The sequence below is a fragment of the Eulemur rufifrons genome, chromosome 27 (assembly GCF_041146395.1).
Source record: "Eulemur rufifrons isolate Redbay chromosome 27, OSU_ERuf_1, whole genome shotgun sequence".
Classification (NCBI taxonomy): Eukaryota; Metazoa; Chordata; class Mammalia; order Primates; family Lemuridae; genus Eulemur; species Eulemur rufifrons.
Window position 1 is genome coordinate 13,376,160 of NC_091009.1, and position 27,633 is coordinate 13,403,792.

A 27,633-nucleotide genomic window follows, 5' to 3' on the forward strand; every position below is an offset into this window, starting at 1 on the left:
CTTTGTTGTCTTCGTAATTCTTAAGAAATGTGCATGGCAATATAAACACAGCTATAGAATCTTAAAATGTTGTTTAAAAAAACATGAAATGGAAACATATCCGGCATGTACGTGGCTTCTGATCTCCTTTCTCAGGTTTTATGAATTCGCTACCTACCACACGGTTGATGTGCATTTGTTACACATAAATATGTTCAGGAAAGTAAATTTGGGAGGCCAATTGTCAGCACAATTTGTTTTAAACCTCTGAATTATAAAAGGGGAAAAGTAGCTGAGTTTTGAGTTTTTCCCTAAATCTGCATTTCTCTAGATGTAGTCCATGGAAAACTAATTGTACAGGTTATTTAGGGGTGGTATATTTTAAAAAGTGTTCCACCATCAAATAAGTTTGAGAAAAGCTAGGTGAAATGAAATTAAAACAGCCTTCTTTTTTTGCATAATGTCTCTTGTAACTCATGACAAAATGAGTATTGTGACTCTCCAAGAAAAGATTATGATATATTATGCAGTGTTTTTTAAAGCTTATTTGGTTAGAGGGCTGATGTTTCTCCATGAGCACCTCTTGGAATCAGAGATTGGATAAACTGTTGACAATTAAGAGCTGAACTGAAAACCGACATCTGAATGTTGGCTCCCAGCTCTTTCCTATTAGAAGATCCCATCCTTCAAATGTTGCGAAAGTCCTTCTCTCCAAACTTCCCTCATGGATTGTCAGCTTTATTAGGTAAGAGACTGGAGCTACACATTTACACAGGTTTGATATTTCTCACCAGTGGTGAATTTAGCTTCCTTCACAATTGCTACAGGCAACATTACTAACAATTTACCCGCTCTTAAAATAGGGTTCATAAATTATAATAGGAAGCCCACATTAAATGTTAGCTGTGTGCCAGGCACTATTTTGATGCAATAAAATCTGTACCTACAGATGAAAGAGTTGACATCCAAGAAGGTTAAGAGAACCACTGTTTAAATATCTCCACCAATATGTGTGCACCGTGTCTTCATGTCATGAGATACTATTGTAATATGGACATTATCTGCATTGGTTCAACAATTCAATGCAAATTCCATTATGAAAGAATGAGCCTAAATGTATTTCATAATCTATTAAAATTCATCCCAGTTCAATGTTAAAATTTTTCCCTATTATATATTATGTTATAACAACAGAAGCATATTGGCATATTATGCCAATATTCTCATGGCAAATCAATATTAATGCAGCAAGGGTGATATAGTCAATGCTAAGATACCACAAATTAATAATCCATTAGTGTTTCTTATCATTTTTTGACCTAAATTGGCTATGGAATTCACAATGTTATTTTTAAGCTTTACAATTTTAAAGCGAGATTTTTTTTTCCCTGGGAGCTTCTATAATTCTAATGAATATACATTGAATTTGTGTGTAATACCCACCAGCAAGAGCACTTGCAATTATCTTTTGCTCTTGGCAATGCCTGTAAATCCACGTGTGTTTTGCACAATGGACAGTAATGCATATGGGCTAGATGTGTTTTTACAATTAAGCATTAATCAATTTTTAAGAAGAAAAAGCCCTAACTTTAAAAAAGTATGCCACTCAGGACATTTTTCTAGTTATTATATTTTTAGTTGCATATCATAGAATTTTTTCCAGATGCCAAAAATAGATCAGATACTCATTGTTTAACCTAGAAGGGGTCCAACTGTATCTCCAAGTTAGTAGCTTAGCTTTAAACATAAGCTTTACCTTATAAGTAGGTTAACAAAAAAATAAGCCCTTGGAAGTAGAATTCTTTCGGAAAGGAGTAAAAAGACTATATGGAACCTGCCCTTTGTCATTAAAACACGGAAGTGTATAAAGAATTTGGTTTTGGAGTTAGACAGATTTATGTTCAAATTGAAACTCTAGCTGTTTTACTTTGGACTAGTTACTTAACCTCTCTGAGTTATTTCATCTGTGAATTGATGGTGAGGGGTGGTGATAATACAAGGATTAGAGATAACATGGAAGTGCTTAGCACATGGTATGCACTCAGTAAAGCCCTGGAAATACCATCATTACTCAATTAAAAAAAGCAAATGCTGAAACTCATTGTTTTCTAAACCGTCTGTGAATCTGTTTCAATAAGCACAGAAGGAAGCTCCAGCTGGCGAGTGATCATATATCTGCAATTGGGTTGATATGACACAGTGAATCTTAAGACACTCTCACCGACTCCGAGTTTAGAGAAAATTATTAGCCATGTAGGCATCTAATCTTTCAACCAGGCATTAGAAGGGAGGAGGAAGAGAAATTATCAGGAAATTTTGGGATGGGGCTGCACGGAGAAGGGACAGGTGAAGAAAAGGAACTCTGGAGTGGATTGTCTTGTGGATTTGGTTTCCTGCATTGCCCTGTGTGTGTGTCTCCCTGTTAGCTCGAGAGCAACTTAAGAACCTGGGACTGTGTCTTATTTATCTTCCACGGTACCCCACACAGACTTTGAAATGTGGTGCTCAGTAAAGTGTCAGGTGAGTGAGAGGAAAGAATGAAGAGTTGAGAAAAAGAAACTGGAGAGAAAGGCATAAGAAAGAAATGGGCAGATAAGACAAAGAAGATGAAGATGAGAAGAGAGGAAGAAGGAAGAGGAGGATAAGAAAGTGGTTACTTTCTCAAACAGGAACCCAACACTTAAACTCTGTAAAGGTTACTCATATCTATGTTTTTGAACCATTTTTTCTTACTTCATTAGTAACAGTTCTTTGGTTCAGCAGAACTAAGACCAAGAAAGCTCTGGGTAGTTGGAAACCTTGGAAGTAGGGTCGTTGGTGACGGTGACAGCAGCTACACCAGAACCAAGAGCAGGCTGGGACAGCGAGAATGGGGGAGCTAGACAGCCAGCCCATTAAATGCACCCGGGGGGATGACTAATCCTCTTTGCTAACTCACACCAGCCAAACAAATTACAGCCTGCTTGCATCTAGGGCGCAACCAAATCCTGTCCGTGCAATCCCTGTGCAAAGGGATCTCTGTGCAATCCCTCTGAAATTCATTTCTGAGGGTCAGCCTTTTTTGCTGTACCCACTGGCTTCTGAAATCCTGAATTCTTTCCTTTCAACTCCACTTCACGTATGGCTGTAAAACCTTTTGCTGCCGCACTCCCTGCTTCATAACTTTCTTTAAGTCCTTTGTCCTGGCTTCATCACCTGTCACATAAAATTTAAGTTGGAGAGATGAGTTTTGATCACAGTGCTAAAGAAGCTAAGGCCAAAGGTTAAACACCAGAAAATGGTTATAAATTCCTGCACTCACAAACATTAGAGCATAAAAGGAACCATAACAGTGACTTAGTATAACCCTCTAACCCTCTTATTTTACAGAGAAGATCATTAAGGCCCAGAAAGATCAAGTTTATATAGGGAAAAGAAACATCTATATGCGGCCACGGAATGATCTTAAATATTAGGCAATCATTCTGAAAATTTTTGTTTTGGATTTGCAGAAGTCAGGCAAGAATGTGGATTACATCACATAACCATCACCCTCCTGGAGGAGGCCAGGAAACCTCAGAGCCCTTTATATTCTTCATTGCCAGTACCTTTCTCACTGAAGTATTTGTCCTGATCCTTAGCTCTGATGTGCATTTCTTTCTTTTGTCAAATGAACATTGAGAAGAAGAAAGGCCATGGAAAGATCTCAGATAGCATGTGGAGTGTGGAGGTGAGATGCAAGAATCCTGGAGACAGTTGGGATTCAAGTCCCAGCTCTTAGCTGCCTCCTAGTTCTTACCATGAGCAACTTTCTTTTTTTATTTTTATTTTTTATTTAAGAATATTACAGGGGTACAAACGTTTTGGTTACATAAATTGCTTTTGTACAGTTTGAGTCAAAGTTATAAGTGTGCCCATCCCCCAGATAGTGTGCATTGTACCGGTTAGGTGTGAATTTACCCATCCCCTCCTCCTCCCTCCCACCTGCCTGACACCCGATGAATGTTACTTCCCTATATGAACCCTAAGTGTTGATCGATTAGTACCAATTTAATGGTGAGTACATGTGGTGTTTGTTTTTCCATTCTTGTGATACTTCACTTAGAAGAATGGTCTCCAGTTTCATCCATGTTAATATAAAAGGTATTCGTTCACCAATTTTTTTTATGTCTGAGTAGTACTCCATGGTATACATATAGCACATTTTATTAATCCACTCATGTATTGATGGACACTTGGGTTGTTTTCACATCTTTGCAATTGTGAATTGTGCTATGAACATTTCAATGCAGGTGGGTTTTTTTTGTTTTGTTTTGTTTTTTTAATAGAATGTCTTTTTTTTCCTTTGGGTAAATACCCAATAGTGGAATTGCTAGATCAAATGGTAGTTCAACTTTTAGTTCTTTGAGATATCTCCACACTACTTTCCATAGAGATTGTACTAGCTTGCAGTCCTACCAGCAGTGTATGAGTGTTCCTATCTCTCCACATGCACACTAACATTTGTTGTATTGGCACTTTTTTATAAAAGCCATTCAACTGGAGTTAAGTGATATCTCATTGTGTTTTTGATTTGCATTTCCCTGATGATTAGAGACGTTGAGCATTTTTTCATGTGTTTTTTGGCCATTATCCTGTCTTCTTTTGAAAAGTTTGAGTTCATGTCTTTTAGCTCACTTTTTAATGGGGTTGTTTGAGTTTTTCTTACTGCTTTGCTTGAGCTCTTTATAGATTCTAGTTATCAGCCCTTTATCAGATGTATAACATGCAAATATTTTCTTCCATTCAGTAGGTTGTCTATTCACTCTAATGATTGTTTCCTTGGCTGTGCAGAAGCTTTTTTTTTTTTTTTTTTTTTTTTTTTTTGAGAGAGAGTCTTGCTCTGTTGCCCGGGCTAGAGTGAGTGCCATGGCATCAGCCTAGCTCACAGCAATCTCAAACTCCTGAGCTTAAGCGATCCTACTGCCTCAGCCTCCCGAGTAGCTGGGACTACAGGCATGTGCTACCATGCCCAGCTAATTTTTTCTATATATATTTTTAGTTGGCTAGATAATTTATTTCTATTTTTAGTAGAGACCGGGTCTCGCTCTTGCTCAGGCTGGTCTCGAACTCCTGACCTCGAGCCATCCACCCACCTTGGCCTCCCGGAATGCTAGGATTATAGGCGTGAGCCACCACACCCGGCCCAGAAGCTTAGTAATTTGATCAAGTGGGCAAGTTTCTTAACCTCTCTAAGCCTACATTTTATAACTAGAAAGATGGGGATAATAGTAGGTCCTACGCTGTAGAGTTTTTGAGAGTGAGAATAGCCACCCTGAACCAGCCTTCCCTGTAGCCACGTAGGCCTTTGTTTGTCACACGTGTCACAACCCAGACCCTCCCATTCCTCACAGTGAGTTTCTCCCTGGGTGGGAGAGATACAGTCTCCCTTCTTGACTAATGACTTCAGCTAGGACCGCCTGAGTTCTTCAGAGATGTTCTGTCAATATTGAAACTCAAAAGGAAAGAGATGAAGATCTCACTCACTTTTATTCCTATAAGTTTTTTAGCACCTTGTGGAAATACGCTTTCACGCTCCTCCTCCTACACACACCAACCAGCAACCACATATGCCCAGGGCATAGATAAAATCCTCTTCTACCATGATAATGCATCTGTATTTCATGGACTTTCTTCATCTTGGTGCCATATTTCCTACATTATGGATCATAAATATTTGATTCTATCAGATATTCAATTGTGTATTCTTTTTGTTTATTAAGCATTTGCTTAATAAGCATTTTTATATTGCTACACAAATAGGTTACTATACATTTACATTTCTGAGAAGAGCCAAATACGTGGTTCTTCCCACAAAAAAAGCTCTGGTCCAAGCTGATCTGATATCTTTCATACCAGAATGTGTGGTGGACTCACCAGTGTCTATGGGCTTCCAGGGAAACACAACTGTTTGGCTTCCTGCATTGTTAGGACCTCACTTTGTTCTCCCAATGGCAGGTCAGCCCAGGGGGAGGGGAAACCAGTAGAATGGCAGAGCCTGTGAAAACTTTCCATGAGACACGGCATGTTCTAGTCTATGTTAAGTCTAGTGACAAGCTGAAAAACATATATTAAATGCAAAAATTATCAAAATGAACTTAACTCAGAGGCTATGATATTTTATAAGAAAATTTTAAAAGAAAAAGATAACATATATGTATGTGTGTATGTAGATAGTATTTATAATAGATGTAAATTATACATTATAAGTATCTACAAATGAGAAGTGAGACATATATATATGTGTGTGCCTCTCTCTCTCTCTATATATATATATGCACATATATCCCCCCAAATTAAAAATCACCTTTGAAGGTTAGAGAATCCATCCCTGATAGCTTTGAAATGACAAATGCTTTCCCAGTTATAGCATTATAATCACCTGAACTCTGTACCACTTATCTGGGAAGTTACAACAGAGACCCTGTGATCTCAGGGAGCCACAGTTCCTGGGAGAAGGGCTTCCCAGCAGTCAAGGGACTCCTTAGTCCAGGCTACACATTACCAGAGCAGTGGTAGTGTTTTGACAAGGATGTTTGCTGAGATGCTTTATCCAGGAATCCATCTGGCATTTGGTGAGAATCTACTGAGTTCCTTTAGGGCACTCTGGGCACGGGTTCCTCTGTACCTGGAGAGTGGGAGCAGTAACAACAGGTGGCTAGAGTTGACAAGAGTATCCCCTCGAATTCAACCTGGGCACTGTCCTTCCCTTGCTCCCGTTTACAGAATCAGATTCCCCTGGGCTTCAGCCCACTCATGCCCTGGCTCCTGTTTCTCCCCTTTGCTCTCTTTAATGAGGCTTAGTGCTCAAGTTTGTGTCCAACCTTCGGTCCCATTAGCACCAACTCTTGCTTTGAGTAAGCTCCATCCCCGGATGTTGGCCCTTCCCTGGCCTTGCCTTTGTTCCCAGCTCTACCATGTCCCCTCCTGGTGGTCCACCAGCCCCAACCTGTCCTCTCCTTCCCCAGGCCTTGGGCTCCTGCCTGCCCACATCTGATGGCAGCTCCTGGCTCCTGTCCGGCCAGGCTGGCTCAGCCTCACCTCCCTGTGTGACAGAGGGATGTCCTCAGGCTGCCCTCAGACTGAGACCCCAGTAGAGCTCAGGAGCCATTCTTCTTCTAAAGTGCTTACAAAATACTTCCAGAAATATGCAATGAAGTCCCAAAAGCCTCTCCAGAAAAGAGCAGTCACATCTCCACAGCAAGCTTTCTAAATCTCTGTTCTCCACCTCACCTTGTAGACACACCCAGAGAAAGGAAGTATTTGGCTTGAAAACCGAGAGACTGACCATGCAGCCCCAGTGTCAGCCACGAAGCCCAGCAGCCATACTGTCTTCAGATTTTCAACTGGACAGGTTCACAGTGAATGGACAGGCTATGGCGGCTATTTTTAAATGTCAAATAAATGTGTCATATTTCCCTTACTGAGAACTACTGAAGATTGAACTAGATATAGTTGATTAAAATTTGTCCCAGAAATAACACTAGTTTCTGAAAACTTAGTTCTACTAGAAGTAAAGTATAAGTAAAAAAAAATAAAAAAAGAATAAAAAGAAATGACAAGGAAAAAAGAAAGACAGGAAGGAAGGCAGGAAAGAAGGAGAGAAGGAAGGAAGGAAAGAAAGGAAGGGAAGGAGGGAGGAAGGGAGAGAGGGGTCTTGTTGCAGCAAAGAATACCAGGAAACTCTGGAGATTTTTTTTTTTTCCTCATTATAAAATTAATACATGAAGATTAACAGAAAAGTTTTTTTAAAAAAAGAGGAAGCAATTTTTAAAACTATTCCGCCACCACAATATATCTGAATATTACGTATTTTCATCTTTATGCTATATCTGTCTTATAATATAATCATAACTATTTTATTTTATTGTATATGCAAATGTGGATTTTTTTATTTATTACAATATAAGCCTTTTATAATTCTACATTGTCATTATAATCATTATTTTATTGGTTACATAATATCCTATAGATTCCACAGACTGACCAAACTGTTTTACCTAATCGTTTAGATAATAAATTGGATATTTAAATTGTTTCTAATTCTTTCCTATTTTTAAGTAATACTGCTGATAATATCTCTACACAGTTTGTCAACATTTAGAATATTTTGTCTTAGGCTAAGTTTCCAGAAGTGGATTAATCATAAAGGGTATAAATACTGTCATGGTTTTTTTATCCATATTGCTAAATTTCTTGCAAAATGATTTTTAACCAATTTACAGAAAAAGGTTTGATTTTACTGGACCCTCATCAAAATTAAACTTTGGCATTTAAAAATTATTTTTCATGTAATAAACTCATTTTTATTTTAATTTCGCTTTCCTTGACTTGTACAGAGAATGAAAAAAATCCATATCTTTATTTGTTCTTGTGTTTAATTTAGATGCTGTTGTAGTCAGAGAAGTGACTAAAGAAATTATAAACACTTACCAAGGGATTTCCTCCCCAAATGTTGAACAGATTTTACTAAAAGTTAAAATTTAGAATGTTCCTCAGTTCAAAACTCAGAAATACATATCATCTTTCTTGGTTCCGCATTTAATTTAGAATCGTTTTATAAAGTTGATCTTGAAAATGTCACATTTTATATTTTATGGTAACAGAATGAAAAAAATAATATTAATATATTGGCTACACCACCACTATATTAATAGATTTGTAACAGTGGGCTTGTCTTATGGGATATTGGGTGAGATGACTTATAGCTCATTACTCTGGTCCTATAACTAATATTCGCTTTGAAAAATTCATTCTATCTTATCTTTTGCCTTCCCCTTCTTGTACAAAACGTTCATTTGGTTTCCTGAAAAGAAGTTAAAAAAATGATTCTGAGAATAGGCACTTGCTGCCCGGAGTCATTCACTTGGCAAGCATAAGGGACAGAGAGTGCTGAGGGGCAGGGTGAGAAAGGACACAGAGAGGAAAGCTTAACAAAACAGCTAAACACAGTTTTCAGGGTAGATAAAAGTTGAAAAGATTCGTTTTTTAAATTTCGACTTAAATCTAAACTTTATAAAGAATAGAGGACATTTCTATTAAGGGCTAGGAGTTATCGGCAGTGCACTCTAAGAGGGTAAAGAGAAGGCCAGGAAGAGCTGGCAATGTACGTTCAAGACTCACACAAACAGTAGCCATTCTGTGCTCCTGCTATAAAACTGCCAAGACAAACCAGAATCTTGACCAGGTGATTCGAGCCAAGGAAAGTATCAAAGGGTACTTAATGTCCTCAACCTCATATGTACCTCCTACGAGGCCAGGACTTAGTGCTTTCCCAAAATGATCTTTAGATTCACAGAAGCAACACATGCAACCTTCTGTCAACAAATAGAGCCATGAAAATAGCATTGGCTTTTATGCCCACTGGCCCATGTCCTCAAAAAAGTCAACGTGGTACTAAAGGCAAACAAGCCCTGCGCCAAAAAAATTAAGTAACAGGCTTTTGACACACTTGACGACTGTCCCTATATTGTATGTTTTTAAGAGAGGAATCTATGTTTGTTCATAAAAAATTATTCACTGTTTTCCAACAATAAAAGATAAATTCTTAAACATGTGGTATATTCATTTAATGGAATATTTACAATCTTTAAAATACATAATGACATGGAAAGATTTTTGATGTATTGTCAAAAAGGAACTGCTATAAACTAGCGAAGTGTGTTAAATTATAGTTTTTTTTAAAAGGGTAAAACCATAAGTCTCATACAGATACAAAATAAACACATGTCAAAGACTTCTGTTTAACTCATTATTATTTATTTAATGAGGGAAACAAGCAGATGTTACAACCAATTCATAGGAGAAATGAAAGAGCCACAAATTTAGGTGGAGCAAATGAATAGTGAGATAAATTTCCAAATGGACACAAAACTAGATTTTTCCTGAGGCTTGGGAAAGAAATTATCTCTCCAATAGATAGAAGTCATTTGAAGGTCTAGAGGTAAGAATTATGTTCATTTGCAATAATTTGTCAGTTATCTACGAAATATAGAGTTGAAAAATAACCTAATTAAAGACAAAGGTCCATATCCCAATAGCAGTGTTTCTCAATCTTTTTTTCATTCTCGCCTTCCTAAGGAGACGTTTTAGACATTTTCACATAATCCATCCCATACCACTCCCAAAGGAAATATTAAGGAATAAGATTGTTTTGGGTAGACTTGAACTTTGGAGTACCACAAGCCATTATAATAGCTAAGATTATTTTTTTTCTGCCCTTTAAGTTCCAATTTTTGTCCTTTTTGGGGCGATTGAGAATCCATGCCCGTTAGGACAGACAAACCCCAGAAGTTCCACTGTTCCACTGAAAGGATATCTAATAATCTCTGTAGCCTACTTCAAAGTCTTAAGTTACCTCTTATAATACAATGATATCATTTTTTAAAAAAACACTGTGTGTGTGTGTGTGTGTGTGTCTTAAAGTTTATACCAGTGGTCAGCAAACTACAGCTTACAGGCCAGATCTCACCTGCTCATTTTTGTAAACACAGTTTTATCAGCCACACACATTGTCTTACCATGGATGGCTGCTTGCACACCACAACAGCAGTTGCGTGGTTGCGACAGAGACCTCAGGGCCGACAAAGCCTCAAATATTTACTATGTGTCCATTGACAGAAAAAGTTTGCCAACCTCTAGATTACAGTAAACCATCTATAGAAATTGTGTCAGGTTAATAGGATAATGAATTATTGTTCTTTAAAAAAATCTGTATTTCTTATAAATGTTTTACTTCTTAATGGGACAGAAACTTTTAAAAATTATTCATTGCACATCAACCGTATGCAAAGCACTTGAGGGACAGAAATATACAATGTGGTTCCTGCCTTTTTTAAAGCTTTTACTCTAAAGTTTCTGAGATGAAGCGGTGTGTTTGCTATCACGGAGTTGTTGCATTCTTTTACTGAAGTCAACTAAAAATAGGAGAAGCGGATAGGAACCACTAGAGGGAAAAAAAGATAGTAAACATGAGCCAGGTCAATGTCAATTTCAAGGTTAAATTTTGGCCTTTGGAGCCTCAAATATTAAAAGAAAAACAGATTAAATAGTCTGTCATGACTACAGTATTTGCTTCAAGTTATTATAAAAATAACAAGGGAAAAAAAGAATGTGCTTGCTCTGAACCTCTAGAGAACAATGTATTTTCTCTTCATTCAGATTTTATACTCGCTGAGGTCATGAAATTCAAAGTTATCCTAAAAGCCACTCTGGGATGTCTTCTAGAGATATAATATTTCAGAACTTAAGCTGCCCTGAGTCACACAAATCTCTAACCTTTTCCTATCCACGGTTCAAGATACTGTAACTTAACAGCCAACTCAACACATGTGTGGCATTCTGTTCTGTTCATTCTCTCCAGCTCCCAGAAACTTACTTTCCCAGGGACCTTATCTTTGAACAGTCTCTTTAATACCTGAATGACATCTGTGTTCCCCTAGCAGTTGTTCTTTGTAATATAGGACTCTTAGATATTCAAAGTTATCAAGACCCAAACAAATGATTTTTCTCATTGCTTAATTCTAAGAATTTGAGAATAGGGGCTTCCAATCCAGGATGTTTACAGAATAATAATTTTACCTATTTGTAAGGTAAACAGGTAGATAGATAAATGAATGAGTCTGTGAGCAATCAAAAAATATAAAATTTTTTTGGTTGAAAATTCTCCAGGAAGTAAGTAGAAGACTACTAATGTTAAATCCAAATCAACTCAACAATCATTTGAAGACCTACTATATCAGCCTTTCCCAGGCATATCGTCATGACACACTAATGTGCGACAATCAATTGTGAGGTCTGTCTCCAATAATCCCTCACTAATAAAAGTTAAAGTACTGAGGTTCACAAGTTATTTACAGTTTTCAGAAATTAAAACTGACTCAAGGTGATCCCTATAATAACCGCTTTCCCTCACTTGCCTTCTAGTGCATGTTACTGAATGAGCAAGAAGGAAGAGTTCAAGGTCAGCGATGTGGACACTTCCCTCAGAGGCGTCTGGCACAGGAACAATATCTGTCAGCTGTACCATGGTGTAAACATGAGGTTCAGACTCGTAGCCAAATAGAAAGAATCAATGGGGACAGAGAAAAAAGGAGGAAGAAGGGAAGACAGAGGAGAAGGGAGGGGTGTGAAGAAGGAGGAGAAGAACAATTTGGGGAACGAGAAAGCAGGAGGAAGAGAGTCCAAAGAAAGAACTAGCAGAAACCGGGAGAGAGTGGTGTCATGCGAACCAGGGAGCAAAGTCCCGAAAAGAAGGTTGCGGTCACTGAAAAGCAGAGAGAAGTATAAATGCACCTAGACTTAAGGAATATAAAAGCCTGGAAATCAGCAACTATATCTGACTTCTTTTCCATCATGTTAAATAAATGTTGATGTTCTTTAAAAAAAAAAAAGAAAGAAAGAAAGGTGTGGTGGCCGGATGGGATCAGGTTCTGTTCCTACGGAGGGCAGAAGGGGATAGGATCGTGAACAAGGTTTGATCTAGAACAGGAAAAGGCGCACCTCTTCCTCCAAAACTAGAAGGGAGGAGATAAAGAGGGGAGCATTTATTTGGAAGGCAATTTCTTGTGGACATACAGCCAAAAGATGCACACCCTATGGACTCGCAGGAAGGACATATCAGCATACAGGGAAGGGGACCAGGTGGGACACGGATGGCTACTGTAGAAAATGGGAGAGGAGGATGAACAAAAACAGGTAACTTTATTGCTCAGCCCCAGCTGCCTGCAACACCCACCCTCAAGGCCCTGTGTACATTTTCCAGAAGAAAGGAAAGAGGATCCAGCACAGACATCTGAGAGGGAGTGGCCATGGAAGTGGGAAGTGACTGCATTGTCATAGAAGCCACAGCAAGGAACACGTAACAGAAAGCCCAAATGGGGAAAAGATGGAGCTGTTGGATACAATCCAAGCTACAAAGCGCTGTGAATGATAAACAGAGAGAAAAGTTCACTAGATTTGGCAACAAAGAAGCCATTAATGACTAAGTGAGCTTTTCCACACTGGTAAGGATTAAACCGGATTTCATGGAGTGGAAGTAAGGAGTTAAACACAGTTATGGGAGCACTACACGTTTTTAGAAATTTTAGAAGTGAACATGGTGTGAGATAGGGGTACCAGTTTGAGGAGATGGAATATTTTGTACAAGAGAGAAAACTGAACACATATGTGTATGTTTATGTGTGTGTACGTTTGAGTGTGTGTGCATGTGTTGAATGCCAGCGTAACTCAACAACTCTCCCACCTTACAGGATTATTGTAAGAATTAAATGAAAATAGTTTATGAAATGAAAAGTACCATGCTAAGTATTATTATATTCAATATACAGATTCTCATTTATTGAATGTATAAAATATTATGTATCTTGCCATTCAAAATTCCAGTTAGTGTTTTATATGAATGCAATCATGAATCAGTAAACTGTATCTTCAGGATTCTCTCCTCGTAGCCACTAAAATTCTTGACAACTCTGAAAGATGAAATCCCCAGACGAACTGAAACCAGCAGTTGCCATCTCAGAACTTGAGCAGAGAAAAATGCAAAAATTACATTAAGCTGATTTCTGTGGTCCTCATACACTCGCAGGTATCGGGGACAAAATACTGACTTTGGGGATTAGCTTGCTTTTTCTTCCTGGCTTTGGAATCTGTTGTTAATTTAGTGAAACACCTATTTCTTCTAGGCCAGACCCAGGTATATCTTAGGTCAAGTTTCAAAGGCAAGTCTTTTATCACACTCTGACAGCTGGGAAAACGACATGTGTAAAATGCAATTATCAGAACAAAAACAGCCTGTTTTGCTTTGGGCTCTTTGGCTTGAGGTTTCCTTCACATTTGAAAAACCACTAAGGAGCTAAAAAGTTTGTAGCTAACAGCTAGCAATTAAATTGTGTATTGGCCAAAATAAGTAAAAATCCATTAATTGGTAGGATTGCATTACACTCTAAGACTTTGTAAGAGTAGATTCTCAAATTATCAACACTTGATATGAAATTAGTGGGTCTTTGTCCCAGAACAATCTTCCCGTTTTGCTGCTGCTTTATATGTTTGGGAATAAGTAATTTAACCTATCTGAATGTTAATTTCTTCATATAAAATGGAGATAATTATAGTCATGTCTCTTAAAGATGGGGATATGCTCTGAAAAATGCATTTTTTGGCAATTTTGTCATCGTGCAAATTTCACCAAGTGTCCTTACACAAACCTAAAAGATACAACTCACTACAGGCCTAGGCTATCTGGTATAGCCTATTGCTCCTAGGTTACAAACCTGTACATCATGTCACCATTCTGAATACTGTAGGCAATTGTAATTCAAGGTAAGTATTTATGTGCCTAAATATATCTAAATCAGAGAAAAGGTACAGTCAAAATATGACATAAAAGATAAAAAACAGTACAGCTATATGGGGCACTTACCATGAATGGAGCTTGCGGGGTTGGAAGTTGGTCCAGGTGAGTCAGTGAGTGAATGTGAAGGCCTAGGACTGTTCACTACTGTGGACTTTATAAACACTTCATAGAGTACACTTAGACTACACTCAAGTTATAGAAAAAACTGTCTTTCTTCAGCAATAAATTAACTTTAGCTCACTGTAACTTTTGTACTTTATAAACTTTTTAAATTTTTTTAACTTTTTGACTATTTCGTAATGCACTTAGCATTACACATTGTACAGCTGTACAAAAATATTTTCTTTCTTTATATCCTTACTTTATAAGCTTTTTTCTATTTTTAAAATTTTTTCTTATTTTTCACTTTTTAAACTGTTTTGTTAAAAACTAAGACACAAACACATACATTAGCCTAGGCCTACGCAGGGTCAGGATCATCAAAACATCACTTGGCAATAGGAATTTTTCAGCTTCATTATAGTCTTATAGGACCACCATCCTGTGTGGTCTATCTTTGACTGAAATGTTGTTACGTGGCGTAAGATTGTATCTTGCAAAGATAAACATTTGTACGTTCATTGGGCACAGTAAGCATTGGACATATTATCCTTGTGCTTATAGAGCTTTGGACATTCAAGAGATGATATTACTAAAATAGCCTTCCCATCTCTTAAACATTGAAAAACTGGCACTCAGAAATTAGTTATGGGTTTTGAAACAGAGAATCTGTGGAAAATTTGGAATTAGAACCCAGGCCACCAAAAGGTGAAAGGGGATACGCAACAGACTCTTAATGTAGGTCCCTTTGGGAAGAGGTGGGGACAAGATGGAATTTGGAAGATGAAAGAGTGAATGTTATTTTAATGTATTTGTCATCACTTTGAAAATGCATCAGTTTTTGTAAATGTTGAAAGGGTTTTTATAAATATTTGTAAATAAATTTAAATAATCCCTGTCTCTTTACTCATTTTAGTACAATCAATGTATAGTTTGTTAAAGTTGCACCTTTGGAACCATAAAGAAAGATAATTTATTTAAATCCTTAGTTTAAGTGAGGCAGCTTCAAATTGGAAGCCTTACATAAAACTATCAAATGCAATACTTGGCTCTCTCATATTTCCCCACATCTAGTGAATTTCCTGGGCTGTCACCAAAAAAAATCTAGTTTGAGTGAAAAGATGCTTACTAAGGGACAAGGAGAATCCTCTGTGCCAGTCTACATAAGAATCGCTTTGGCAGCACATCTTCCAAGCCACCCGTGTCATATGCTGCTATCTGCCAAAGACATGAACGGCGCGGCAGACACGGGAGGAGGAATGAGTCACGGGCAATACCTGCCACACACATCATCCTCAAGGTAAATGCATGTCATGAGACAAGGCCACAGAGTCCCAAAATAGTCTCAGCCTGTCACTTGGTACCCAAAATAATTACTCAAGGAGCAGTTCTTTCTAAAGGGACAAATTACCCATCAGCATAAAGTAACACTGTCATGAGATTAATGGAGAATGTCTTTTTTAAAAACAATTTCCTGGTAATAACTCTGACATGAAAATTATAAATTAAAATTACATCAGCGAATGGGAGTCAAGAATTGTTTTCTAAATCTCTTCTCAGTTCCAGTCTTGGTTTGAAAGAACTCCCCCAGAAAGCTGGTCAAGAGACTCCACGGGAATCAAATGCCAGGAAAACTGAGAAGCAGGTGCCTTAGAAAGACCAAAGACGGCGGGTGGGGAGGGGAGGTGGTTTCCCCTGGGGAGAAGCCAGGAGAAGAAGCCCCAGGGCTCAGGTTCTCGTGCACATGCCTGGTGGAGAGACACGTCCTGTGACACAGCACATTAAAGGGATGACAAAACTTTCAATGTAGGTCAGGATGAACTAACCTGAAGTTTGCAAGGTGCATTAGTTTCCTAGGGCTACCATAAAAAAATTGGCACCAATTGGGTGGATTCAAACAGCAGAAATCTATTGTCTTAAAGTTCTAGAAGCTAGAAATCCAAACTCAAGGTGTCCACAGGTTTGGTGCCTTCTGGAGGTTCTGAGAGAGAACCTGTCGTCTGCCTCTCTTGTGGCTTCTGGTGGCTGCTGGCAGCTCTTGGCATGCTTTGGCTTGTGGGTGCATCACTTCAGCCTTTGCTTCCACTGTCACGTGGTGTCCTCTCCCTGTGTCTATCCAAATTTCCCTCTTTGTATAAGGACACGAGTCATTGCATTAACATGCACTATACTACAATATGACTTGCCTTCATTTGATTACATCGGAAAAGACTATTTCTAAATAAGATTGTATTCACCAGTACCAAGGTAAGGATTTGAACATCTATTTGGGGAGAAACATAATGTAACTCATAACACTAGGTCTCTCAGAAGCATCCTAGCCATTCAGTACCAGAGTGATCTGGAACCTTCTGTCACAATGTCAGGAAAACCTAAAATGTTAAAGCTAAAAGCAACCTTAGCAATCACCAAACCTAACCATCTTACTTCGTACATGAGTAATAGATCTTTCCACAGCAGCAATTCGCAATCAACCTCAGTACTGAGACCCAGGGTACAATCCATGGGGAGGAATAAGGCAAGTAAACTGTTATATTTGTAAAAGTACTAACTAGTAAGGATGAATTCCCAGCACAAAAAAGCTAAACACCTTCATTCTAAAGAGTTGCCATGGCGGGCAAAGATAGTATGTTGCACCCATGCATTTCTGAGTTTCACAGAATCGCAGTAGAGGTTTTCAAGGGACAGTTTTAACTCCCACCCTTTCAGCTGTCTTTATTTATTGTTTTGCCTTTTTTTAGATGTAGCAGTTCTTCAGCCTGCTCTAAACAGTAGAGAAATGGGGGAAACAACAGAAAGGAGGATTTGAGAGAAATATAAAAATGGCATAGTAGAGCACAACTTCAAACAATTGGCTCAGCCAGGATTGAAATGGAGATCAAAGAAAATACATAACAGGCAGAATCAAAGGAAAATCATTCCCATGCTCTACTGAAGACCCTCCCCAGACACAAAATGACTGTCCTCAGTCCTTTACCTTCCAGCAGGAGAAAAAGAGACATGTTGTATAAGTTATAAACAAAGGGAGCAAGGACAAGATAGATACAGGCATATGTCAGAGGCCTACAATATGCCAGGAAACATGCTAGACCTGGAAGAAATATCTCATTTCATCTTCACAATCTCAAGTGTTAGGGCCCCATTTCACAGTTGAGGACATTGAGGATAAGGGTCTCTGAGAATTTTGCCCATCGTCACACTGCTAGTTCCTTTTTTTTTTTTTTTTTTTTTTTTTTGAGACAGTCTCACTCTGTTGCACTAGAGTGCCATGGTGTCAGCATAGCTCACAGCAACCTCCAACTCCTGGGCTCAAGCAATCCTTCTGCCTCAGCCTCCCAAGTAGCTGAGAATACAGGCATGTGCCACCATGCCCGGCTAATTTTTTCTATATATTTTTAGCTGTCCAGATAATTTCTTTCTATGTTTTAGTAGAGACGGGGTCTCGCTCTTGCTCAGGCTGGTCTCGAATTCCTGACCGCGAGTGATCCTCCCGCCTGGGCCTCCCAGAGTGCTAGGATTATATAGGCATGAGCCACCGCGCCCGGCCCACACTACTAGTTCTTGACAGAGCTACGGTAAAACCCAGGACTCTCTGACTTAAGATAACTCCTACCCAAGAGGAAAGTAGAAAGGAAGAAAAAGGTCAAAAACCCTGTTTCAAGTTGTTTCTTAGAAATGGGAAACTCATGTGTTTGGGGATATAAAAATTTTTTATGAGGACTAAAATACATGAGAAATGGAAAAATATGATTTGGGTGCTGTTTTGATTAATGTCTTGAAACTCTGAATGAGAACAGTGTAAGAAAATGAATAAAACTATCTGTGGATTAGTTTAATGGACGGTAGAAGGCTGAAAAACCAACCACAGGGGGCTTCACTGACATTCAAGTCTAAAAAATTTTGACGGGACAGAACATAACCAGGTGAGAAACACACTCTTTGTTTTCCTATTTCATTTTATCCATTTTAAGCTGGAGACTGCAGTGCTTTGGTCCCGTCTGGGAGCAGGGCCTGAGCTTCCAGCAGGCCAGGACCGTGATGTTGTATTTTCTAGATGGCATTAGCACAGAGTGAATCCCTGCCCAGATTCCAACTACAGGGTCCTCAGAATTACCTCCAAATGAGGGAAGGTGTTTTGGAGGATTATTAAGTGTTTGTTCAGTATGTACAAGTCAGCTGCAATCACAGACAGCTGTAAATGGAAAAGAAAAACAATCCTGGCTGTTACACTTGTCTTAGTGTGAGTCATCTGATTGGAGAGGGATAGCTTTTATAGATGCAATCCAAGTTTATTTGGTATGATGAAATCTTTCTAAATAGAGTTATTTCTTCACTTGTTACAGTTGCCATCAAGACCTTCTTGGGGAGAAAGGAAGTCTTTTCAAACTTGACTTTCCTCAGTGGAGTAGCTTGTGAAGCACATTCTGAATGCTCGTACTTCATGTCATGTCTCATAACTGATGACCAATCCTGATGATTTGCCTTAAGTTTATTCTAAAAAGTGAGGAGTTTACCTCTCACCTAAATTCATCCACAGTGGCAAGCTGTCTTTGTCTTCTTTTCAGCTAATCTTTAACTCAAAGGCCACTCCCATTCTACAGCTGCCTAGACATTCATTCCCAACCCTCAGTTCCAGACTTTTATTTGAAGATGCCTGGTGGACATCTCTACTAGATGGGCCCAAAGGCACTTCACAGGCACCAGAGCAAGCTGATTAGAAGCCCGCTCCTTAGTGCCAGATAAATCTGGGTTCAAGTCCCAGCGTTGCCCCTGCTTGTTAGGAGACTTTGGCTGCTGCCTCCTCTCTAAGCTTCAGTTTCCAAATCTACAGAATGGGCATAATACAGTACCTGCTTCATAAGGTGGTTATGAGAATTAACATAAAATACTCACAGAGAGTACCTGGTACATGGTAAAAGCTCCATAAATAACAAACATTATGAAATATAAAACTGAACCCAGTATCTCCCCCTGCAAGCCTGTGCTTCTCAGCCTGTTCCATCCTTCTAAACTCCTTCCTTTCCATCCACACTACATCCAATGGGTCACTAAGTCCTGTTCATCTCTGCTCTTTTATTTTCTCATTTTCTGGCCTATGGAAAAAGAATAACTATATGAAATTATAAAGAAATATTTTTTTCCAAAATAAATTCTGGCAAATTGAATAGGGTAACAGAGGAAAGACCTGAGTTGTACCTTTGGCCCACCCACCTGAGACACAACTATAGCAAAGTAGCTATGACTAAAGTTATCTACTCTAGAGCCAATGCCAGCTCTGCCTCCTTAAGGCTATTAACCTTGAGCAAATTACTTTAATTCTCTGTGACTTGGTTTCCTCATCTGTAAGATGGGGATAATAGTAGTAACTTGGGTTGTTTTAAGGATAAAGTTAATAGATATAAAATACTTAGAAGAGGCTGGGCATGTTGGCTTATGACTGTAATTCCAGCACTTTGGGAGGCTAAGGCAGGAAGAGTGCTTTGAGATCAGCTTGGGCAATACAGTGAGACCCCATCTCTACAGAAACATTTAAAAATTAGCCAGGTGTGATGGTGTGCACCTGTAGTCCCAGCTACTTGGGAAGCGAAGGCAGGAGGATCGATTGAGCCCAGGAGTTTGAGGTTGCAGTGAGGTATAATATGATCACGCCACTGCCCTCCAGCCTGGATGACAGAGCGAGACCTTGTCTCTAAAAATAAATAAATAAATAGTTAGAAGAATTCCTGGCACATAGTAAGCACTCAATAAATATTAGTTGTCATTTTTATAGTGCTTTGTGAGGATCAAATGAGACATTTGTAATCTGTGAAAGTAATAAAAGTTGATATTATTACATCAGTAATAAAAAAGAAAATGATATATTCTTCAAACCAGATTTTCTACTTGACAAGTATTTATGGGGCTCTTTTGACATATTGTCTTGAATTTAAACTCAGCTATAAAGGAGATAAATGCTATGTTTTGAAATTCCTGTAACAGCATTTAATAAAAATGTTTAAATCATTTATCACCTTATATTAGCCAATATATATGTGTAGACTCATTGTTTTGTAACCTAATGCCCTCTAAATTCACCACATTTGAGTAAAAATCACATTAGACTGATAACAAGAGTCCAGGGTTCAAATTCCCGCCCTGCCATAAATAAGCTGAATATCTTTAGGAAAGTTACTCAGCCTCTGAAAACCTCCGGTCAGTTTTCTTCTACGTAAAATTACCAGGTGGAAGAAGATAATCTGTACGGCCACATCCAATTACGAAATTCCATGAGTTGCAGGTTAGGATAAACATCACTATCTTTGTTTTCTTCGGGGTACATTTTAAAGGGCTTGCCTAAAGTCAGACATTTGGAATTTCAAACCAACAGAAAATACCATTCTCCTGGATCCCAGACTAGGACCTTCAGTTCAGTGAATCTCTATTTTTCCAATCAAGATGCTATAGAATTCCTCTACTATGTAAAAATATTGGAAATAAAGACAACTGAGGAAAAATAAACTCCACAATTCTTAGCAAGCTGACACCACTTAAAAAATGCTTTTTCGGCCGGGCGTGGTGGCTCACGCCTGTAATCCTAGCACTCTGGGAGGCCGAGGTGGGCAGATCGTTTGAGCTCAGGAGTTCAAGACCAGCCTGAGCAAGAGCGAGACCCCATCTCTACTAAAAATAGAAAGAAATTATATGGACAGCTAAAAATATATATAGAAAAAATTAGCCGGGCATGGTGGTGCATGCCTGTAGTCCCAGCTACTCGGGAGGCTGAGACAGGAGGATCCCTTGAGCTCAGGAGTTTGAGGTTGCTGTGAGCTAGGCTAACGCCACGGCACTCACTCTAGCCTGGGCAACAAAGTGAGACTCTGTCTCAAAAAAAAAAAAAAAAAAAAAAAAATGCTTTTTCAGGCTAAAAGATACCTTTACTAGCTTGGTGAAAGCAAGATCAAAAAAATTTCCAAAGGCAGATAAAGCCAATTCACTCTATTCATAAAATAGCCTGAAACCAACAAACTGGTCTTGCTGCTCGCCTGCATTGGTCTCATCACTGCCCAATTCTAAGAAAACTGCAATGACAAGGATTCTATGATTCTACCTGTGCCCCACCAATGTACTTACCCCTACCTGGCAAAGGACAGCAGAAGGGACAGCATGTTGGCAGATGAGAGAAATGAACATCAAGCGTTGTAAAGTCAGTTGTTTTCTTAGTGGTTACATTAATATCAGACAAAGTAGAATTGAAGACAAGGAATATTAGCAAGACAAAAAAGACATACCATGATGATAAATGGGTCGATTCATTAAAAACATATGGCAATCTTATATATGTACGCACCTAATAACAGAGCTTCAAAATATATGAAAGAAAAATTCATAGAACTGAAGATAAAAAGAGACAAATCCATAGAGTTGAGATTTTAAACATTCTTCTTTCAGTCATTAATACAGCAAATAGAGAAGATCAATAAGGATATTAAAGACGTGGCCAACATTAACAACCAACTTGATCTATTAGATATTTATATTAATATAACATAATAACCAACAACTGAATAAAATACTTTATTTCAAATGCATATGGAATAATTATTTAGAAGGACCGTTGATGAAGCATAAGTCAAATCTCAAAAATTTCAAAGAATTTAATTATACAGAGTATTTCTTTGACTACAACAGAATTAAATTAGAAACTAGTTACCCAAAGATAAATGGGAAACCCCAGAAATTGGGAATTAAGAAAACTATTTCAAAATAATACATAAATTGAAGAAACAATCTAAATGTAAATTGGAAAATATTTCAAGCAAAATGCTAATGAAATCAAAATTTGTGAGAGGCAACCAAAATTGCACTTAGATGGCAATTTCTAGCTTTGAATACTTATGTTAGAAAAGAAGAAACATTTAAAAATAATAATATAAGCTTCTACATAAAGAAACTGAGGGGAAAGCTAATTAAATTTAAATTAATTAGCAAAAATAAAATATTAAAGAATGGAAAACAATAAAATGAAAAAAAAAAGCAATAGAAAAAATCAAAAAGCCAAAAGCTGGATCTTTGAAAATGTATTTTAAAAGGGATAAACCCTGTGATCAAGACTTATCAAGAAAGAAAAAGAATGAAAAAAACTCACAAATTACCAATATAAGGAGTAGAATAGGGACATTACTACAGACTGTATAGACCTCAAAAGAATAAGATAGGAATACCATAAAGAACTTTATGCCAATCAATTTACCAGCTTGGATAAAATAGGGAAAATCCACTAAAAACACAAATTATGAAAAATGGTACATGAAGTAATAAAACATTTGAAGAGCCCTATAACTGTGAAAGAGATTTAACTTATCATTTAAATTTTCCCACTAAGAAACCTGAAGGGTAAGATGATTTCATTGATGATTTCTTTCAAGGCATTAAAGGAAGAATGAACACCAATTTTATACATACTCTTTCATAAAATAAAGGAGGAGGAAACTTCTTAACACATTTTATGAGGCCAGGATAAACCTGACACTAAAATCTAACAAGGACATTACCAAAAAAAAAAAAAAAAAAAAAGAAGTATGTACCAATAAGTCTCTGGAATATAAATACAAAAATTCTTAATGTAATGCTAGCAAATCAAATCCAGTTATACAAAGAGCATAATACATCATGACCAGTAGGCTCTTTCCTCCTAATGCAAAATTACCAATCTAAAGTCAGTCAATGTGTTGACTGAAATTAAGGCTGTTGAGACAGAAATAATTTGACAAAGGTTTATTGGAAGGCAAATGTGAGGCTTAACCCTGGAAGACACATCAACAAAGCTGGGAGTGTTTCAGAGTCTGTTACAAGTTGAAAGTCTTTTGTAAGAGAGTTTAAGAGAAGGGAGGGGGATTCCTCATACTGAAGTTGTCCGATTTCATTGGAGGTTTAAAATACAGAGGTTACAATCACTGGGATACGGATTACAACGGACAGGCTAAAATGTCTACATGTGAGACAATCCGTAAAACTTTAGGATTCAGAAGCACATCAGCTTCCTTTTCAGTGTCAGTAGGTTATGCATTAATCGGTATGTCAACAATCTGAGGAACTCATGACAAGATTCCTTACTCAGGAACAGGATGTCTCCTGGAATCACAAGACCTTCCCAAGGTAGGTTAATTTGTAAGCTTGTTTTCTTTTAAAGTAAACTGTCAAATGTGACCTGTAGGTTATCATTTCCCCCTTCCTCTTGGATCAAAATCTTCTCCTGGAAGCATTGATGATCAAGCTCTGCTTAAGTTAGCGTGATAGATGTTCTTCATTTCTTGGTGTTGGGAAGGCTCATTCCCAGCAAGTCCTGTCTCCTGCTGGGGGAAAAGAACCTTGTTATTGCAGGCAGTCCAGACTGCTAGCAACACAGGGTGAGTCAAGACACGAGGCTACACGCTATTCTCCTGAATAATGAGTCATCCCCCGTCACTGGGTGACCATTATTTTGGCCTTAGCCATTGATCTAAAACAAGCAGAAATACAAATCATGAATAACTTAATAGCCAGGAAAATAACAACTATGTTTATGATTATAATGATAACAACTAGAACACCAAAACAAAATAAGGAGCTTAGTCCAGAGGGTAACCAACGAAACAAATCATTGATTTATAGCTGCTGTTGCTTGTTGAATCATTTCTAGCCTTCAGAATGTCATAATTTTGGTTTTCTTAGAAATAAAGCAACAAGAGACATATAGGACTAATAATTTGAATAGTGGAAAAAATGCACATGAGGATTATAATCAAACGATTAATTTGTATGCCAGAACAGAAAAAAAAGAACCTATTCCATTAGGGAGCCAACTAAAAACATCATGAAGAAAATTAAATCCAGCTTCTTCTTTAGAGACTTGTTGTAACCAGGAAATAATCCAGTAGTCAGTTTAAATTATAGGCAAATTTAAAAAAAAAAAACTCAAAAACAATGGTCAGGGCTAGAATCTAATCACAGGTATGCTAAGGTTTTCTATCGAAACATAATTTTTCTCTCTCCAGTCTCCCTTATCTACCAAAGAGAAATCATAGTGAGCCAATTTATTTGCAATATAATTTTTGGTTTTATTATACTTGGCTTGATTATTTGCATAAAGTGCAAGAATAGTGATTGGCCATATATGCTCCTTTTAGTTGGCTTTGCTGGGACTTTTTCATAAGAGATTTCAAATTAGACTTTTAAAAGCCTCTTGACAAGGAACCCAAGCCAAGGATTCACCGTCAGATTGTGTCTGTATTCACGGCACAAACTGGGTAAATTCCTCTCTTCTTGAGGTCCTCAAAATAACTTGAGGTTCCTGGGCCTGCCCAAAAGTGATATTCTTTACTTATCACAAGTTCAGGAACCCTGTAAGGGAACCATGTGGACGAGGTACCTAGCCAGTCTTTTTCCAAGTCTATTAGCTTTATAAAGTCAATCTCAATCCTTCAAAGCCGTCTTGTCATATTTGAAAATATGACGTTGCAGTCAAAGTCTTGGTAAAATAACCAATGTTTCCAATGTGTAATGTGTCCTATTACTAAATAAAATAGATTCTTATTGAACTTACACAAATAACTATATTGCCATAAAATAAGAGTACTTATGAATAGTTTTCAAATTCTGGGAAATTCAGTTAGAGAGAAAAAGGTAAATGTTTCAGTTTTGTTCACAAAAGGATACTTTACCCAACTGCTTTAAGATACCAATAGCTCAAAAGAAAAAAGAGTTGTCTTGACTCTGGAAAACAAAATATAAAAAGAACAGCAATATTTCAAAGAAAAATTCATTAAAAAATTATCACTTTAGTCCTCCATCAGTTCAGTCCCATGAAACTCTTGCTCTGCTTGGTGTTGGGTTAACAATCTTCTTGAACACATAAGTTTTTTATTAGAGTTTTGGAAGTTTTTACCTAGTCCATTGATCTTAAAGTTATCAGGAATCTGGGTTTAAGAGTACATGTTAGGCCGGGCGCGGTGGCTCACGCCTGTAATCCTAGCACTCTGGGAGGCCGAGGTGGGTGGATCGTTTGAGCTCAGGAGTTCGAGACCAGCCTGAGCAAGAGCGAGACCCCACCTCTACTAAAAATAGAAAGAAATTATATGGACAGCTAAAAATATATATAGAAAAAAATTAGCCGGGCATGGTGGTGCATGCCTGTAGTCCCAGCTACTCGGGAGGCTGAGACAGGAGGATCGCTTGAGCTCAGGAGTTTGAGGTTGCTGTGAGCTAGGCTAACGCCACGGCACTCACTCTAGCCTGGGCAACAGAGTGAGACTCTGTCTCAAAAAAAAAAAAAAAAAAGAGTACATGTTAGAGTATTTTCCGTGAAAAGCAATTTTGGACGACAGCTGATTGCAAATGATTTTGGAGAGGAATTCTGAACAATAACTGTGGATGACAAAAACCTAGACTAGCCATGGTTAAAATCTGATGAAACTTCCCAATTGGCAAGGAAATTTAGTTATTTCTATTACATGAAGCATTTTAAGATAACAACCAGAATCATAACTGATAGCATCACGTGAGGACTCTCAGACTTTTATAAATTTCATATAATCTTTAGAATATTCACATTAATAATATATCCATACAAATATAACTTTAGAAAAGATTTAACATAACAGCCAAACTTATGACTGACAACATATTAAATTTTTATGAATTTATATTAGTTTTGGAATATTTATATCAATAATGTACCCATAAAGATAACTGGAAGACATTTTATGATGTCTCCCATACAATTTAGCAAATACGTCTAATCATTTAATATCTCTGCAAAATAAGAGATACATTCTTCGAGGTTCTCCAGATGCCCAACTGAAAAATCTCAAAGTTAATTTTAGGCCCAAAAGATTTAATTTAGGATTTCAATCCTGGGGAAACCTGCCAAACACATCAAATGGCTCAAAACACTTCATCAAAGCAGAATCATAGGTAATAGTTATTCATCTAACCAGAGTGGTAATCAAAAGATTTCAAAGGCAATACAGAAAGTTACATGAATGTAAAAACCTTAACCCTTTTAAATCTGTTTTCCTAAGTAATCAAAAAATCTGTAAAGCAACACAAAAATTATCTCGATAAAACATAAAATCTTTGCTTTTTAGGCCAGTTACCAAAAAGGCAAAGAAAACTCTCCTGTTGTATGATTGCAAAACCAAAGCCATTTTTTGGTTCTTTATAAATTATATATATATATCCCTATTGTATTATCCAATAATTCTACTCCTAGGAATTTGCCCAGGACAAATGAAAACAAAGATTTTTATAAGAATGTTCATAGCAGCTTTATTCATAATAGCCAAAAACTGGAAACAATCAAAATGTCCATCAATAGGAGAAAGGTTAAACAAATTGTGATAAAATCATACAATCGGATCCTGCATAGAAGTAAGAAAGAATGAATTAATGATACTCATAAAATCCTGAATGAACCTGAAAAATCTCAAAAACATTTTGTTGAGCAAAAGAATACAGGGATAAAAGGGTATTCTATTTATAGCAAGTTCAAGAGTAGGATAAACTCATAGAAACTAGAACAGTGGTTAGGAGGTAGGGAAGGAATTTACTGCAAAGCCATGGGAGGAAATTTACAGGATGATGGAAATGCTACATCTTTATAGAGATGTTGGTCATAGGCACATATATTTGTCAAAGCCCATCAAACTGTACAGTTAAGATCTGTCCCTTCACACACTAATAAATAAAAATCTAGCATTTTCAAATACTTTATTTTATGTGAAATATAAAGCAGGCATGCCCTGCTTTTAAGAAAAAAATGATAAAATAGCTAAATCAGGGTGTGATTAGCAAAATGATTTTTGCTCAGGACACTTGCTCAGGACAGTTCCTCTAAATAAAAAGGTCCCTTAATACATCAAAAATGTGATTAGATTTACAAATACGCAGCTTAAAACAGCTGTTTAGGAACGTAAGAACCTAAATACTACATAAGAATCAGTTCAAAAATTGGAAAATTTCTTAGTCATCTTACAAAGAATCTCTCTGTTTTTTAACTTAGTCCCAGAAGTAGATAACTTGAGATCATTTTTCAAGGAAATAGTCTTCATAGTAGACACGTCACAATTGATGAACTCACAACTCACAACTATGTGAGTTTTCTTAGTACATAGGAAAAACCTGGTTTCAATAGGTTCAAAAGAGCTATAAGAAGAAGCTTTTGCATT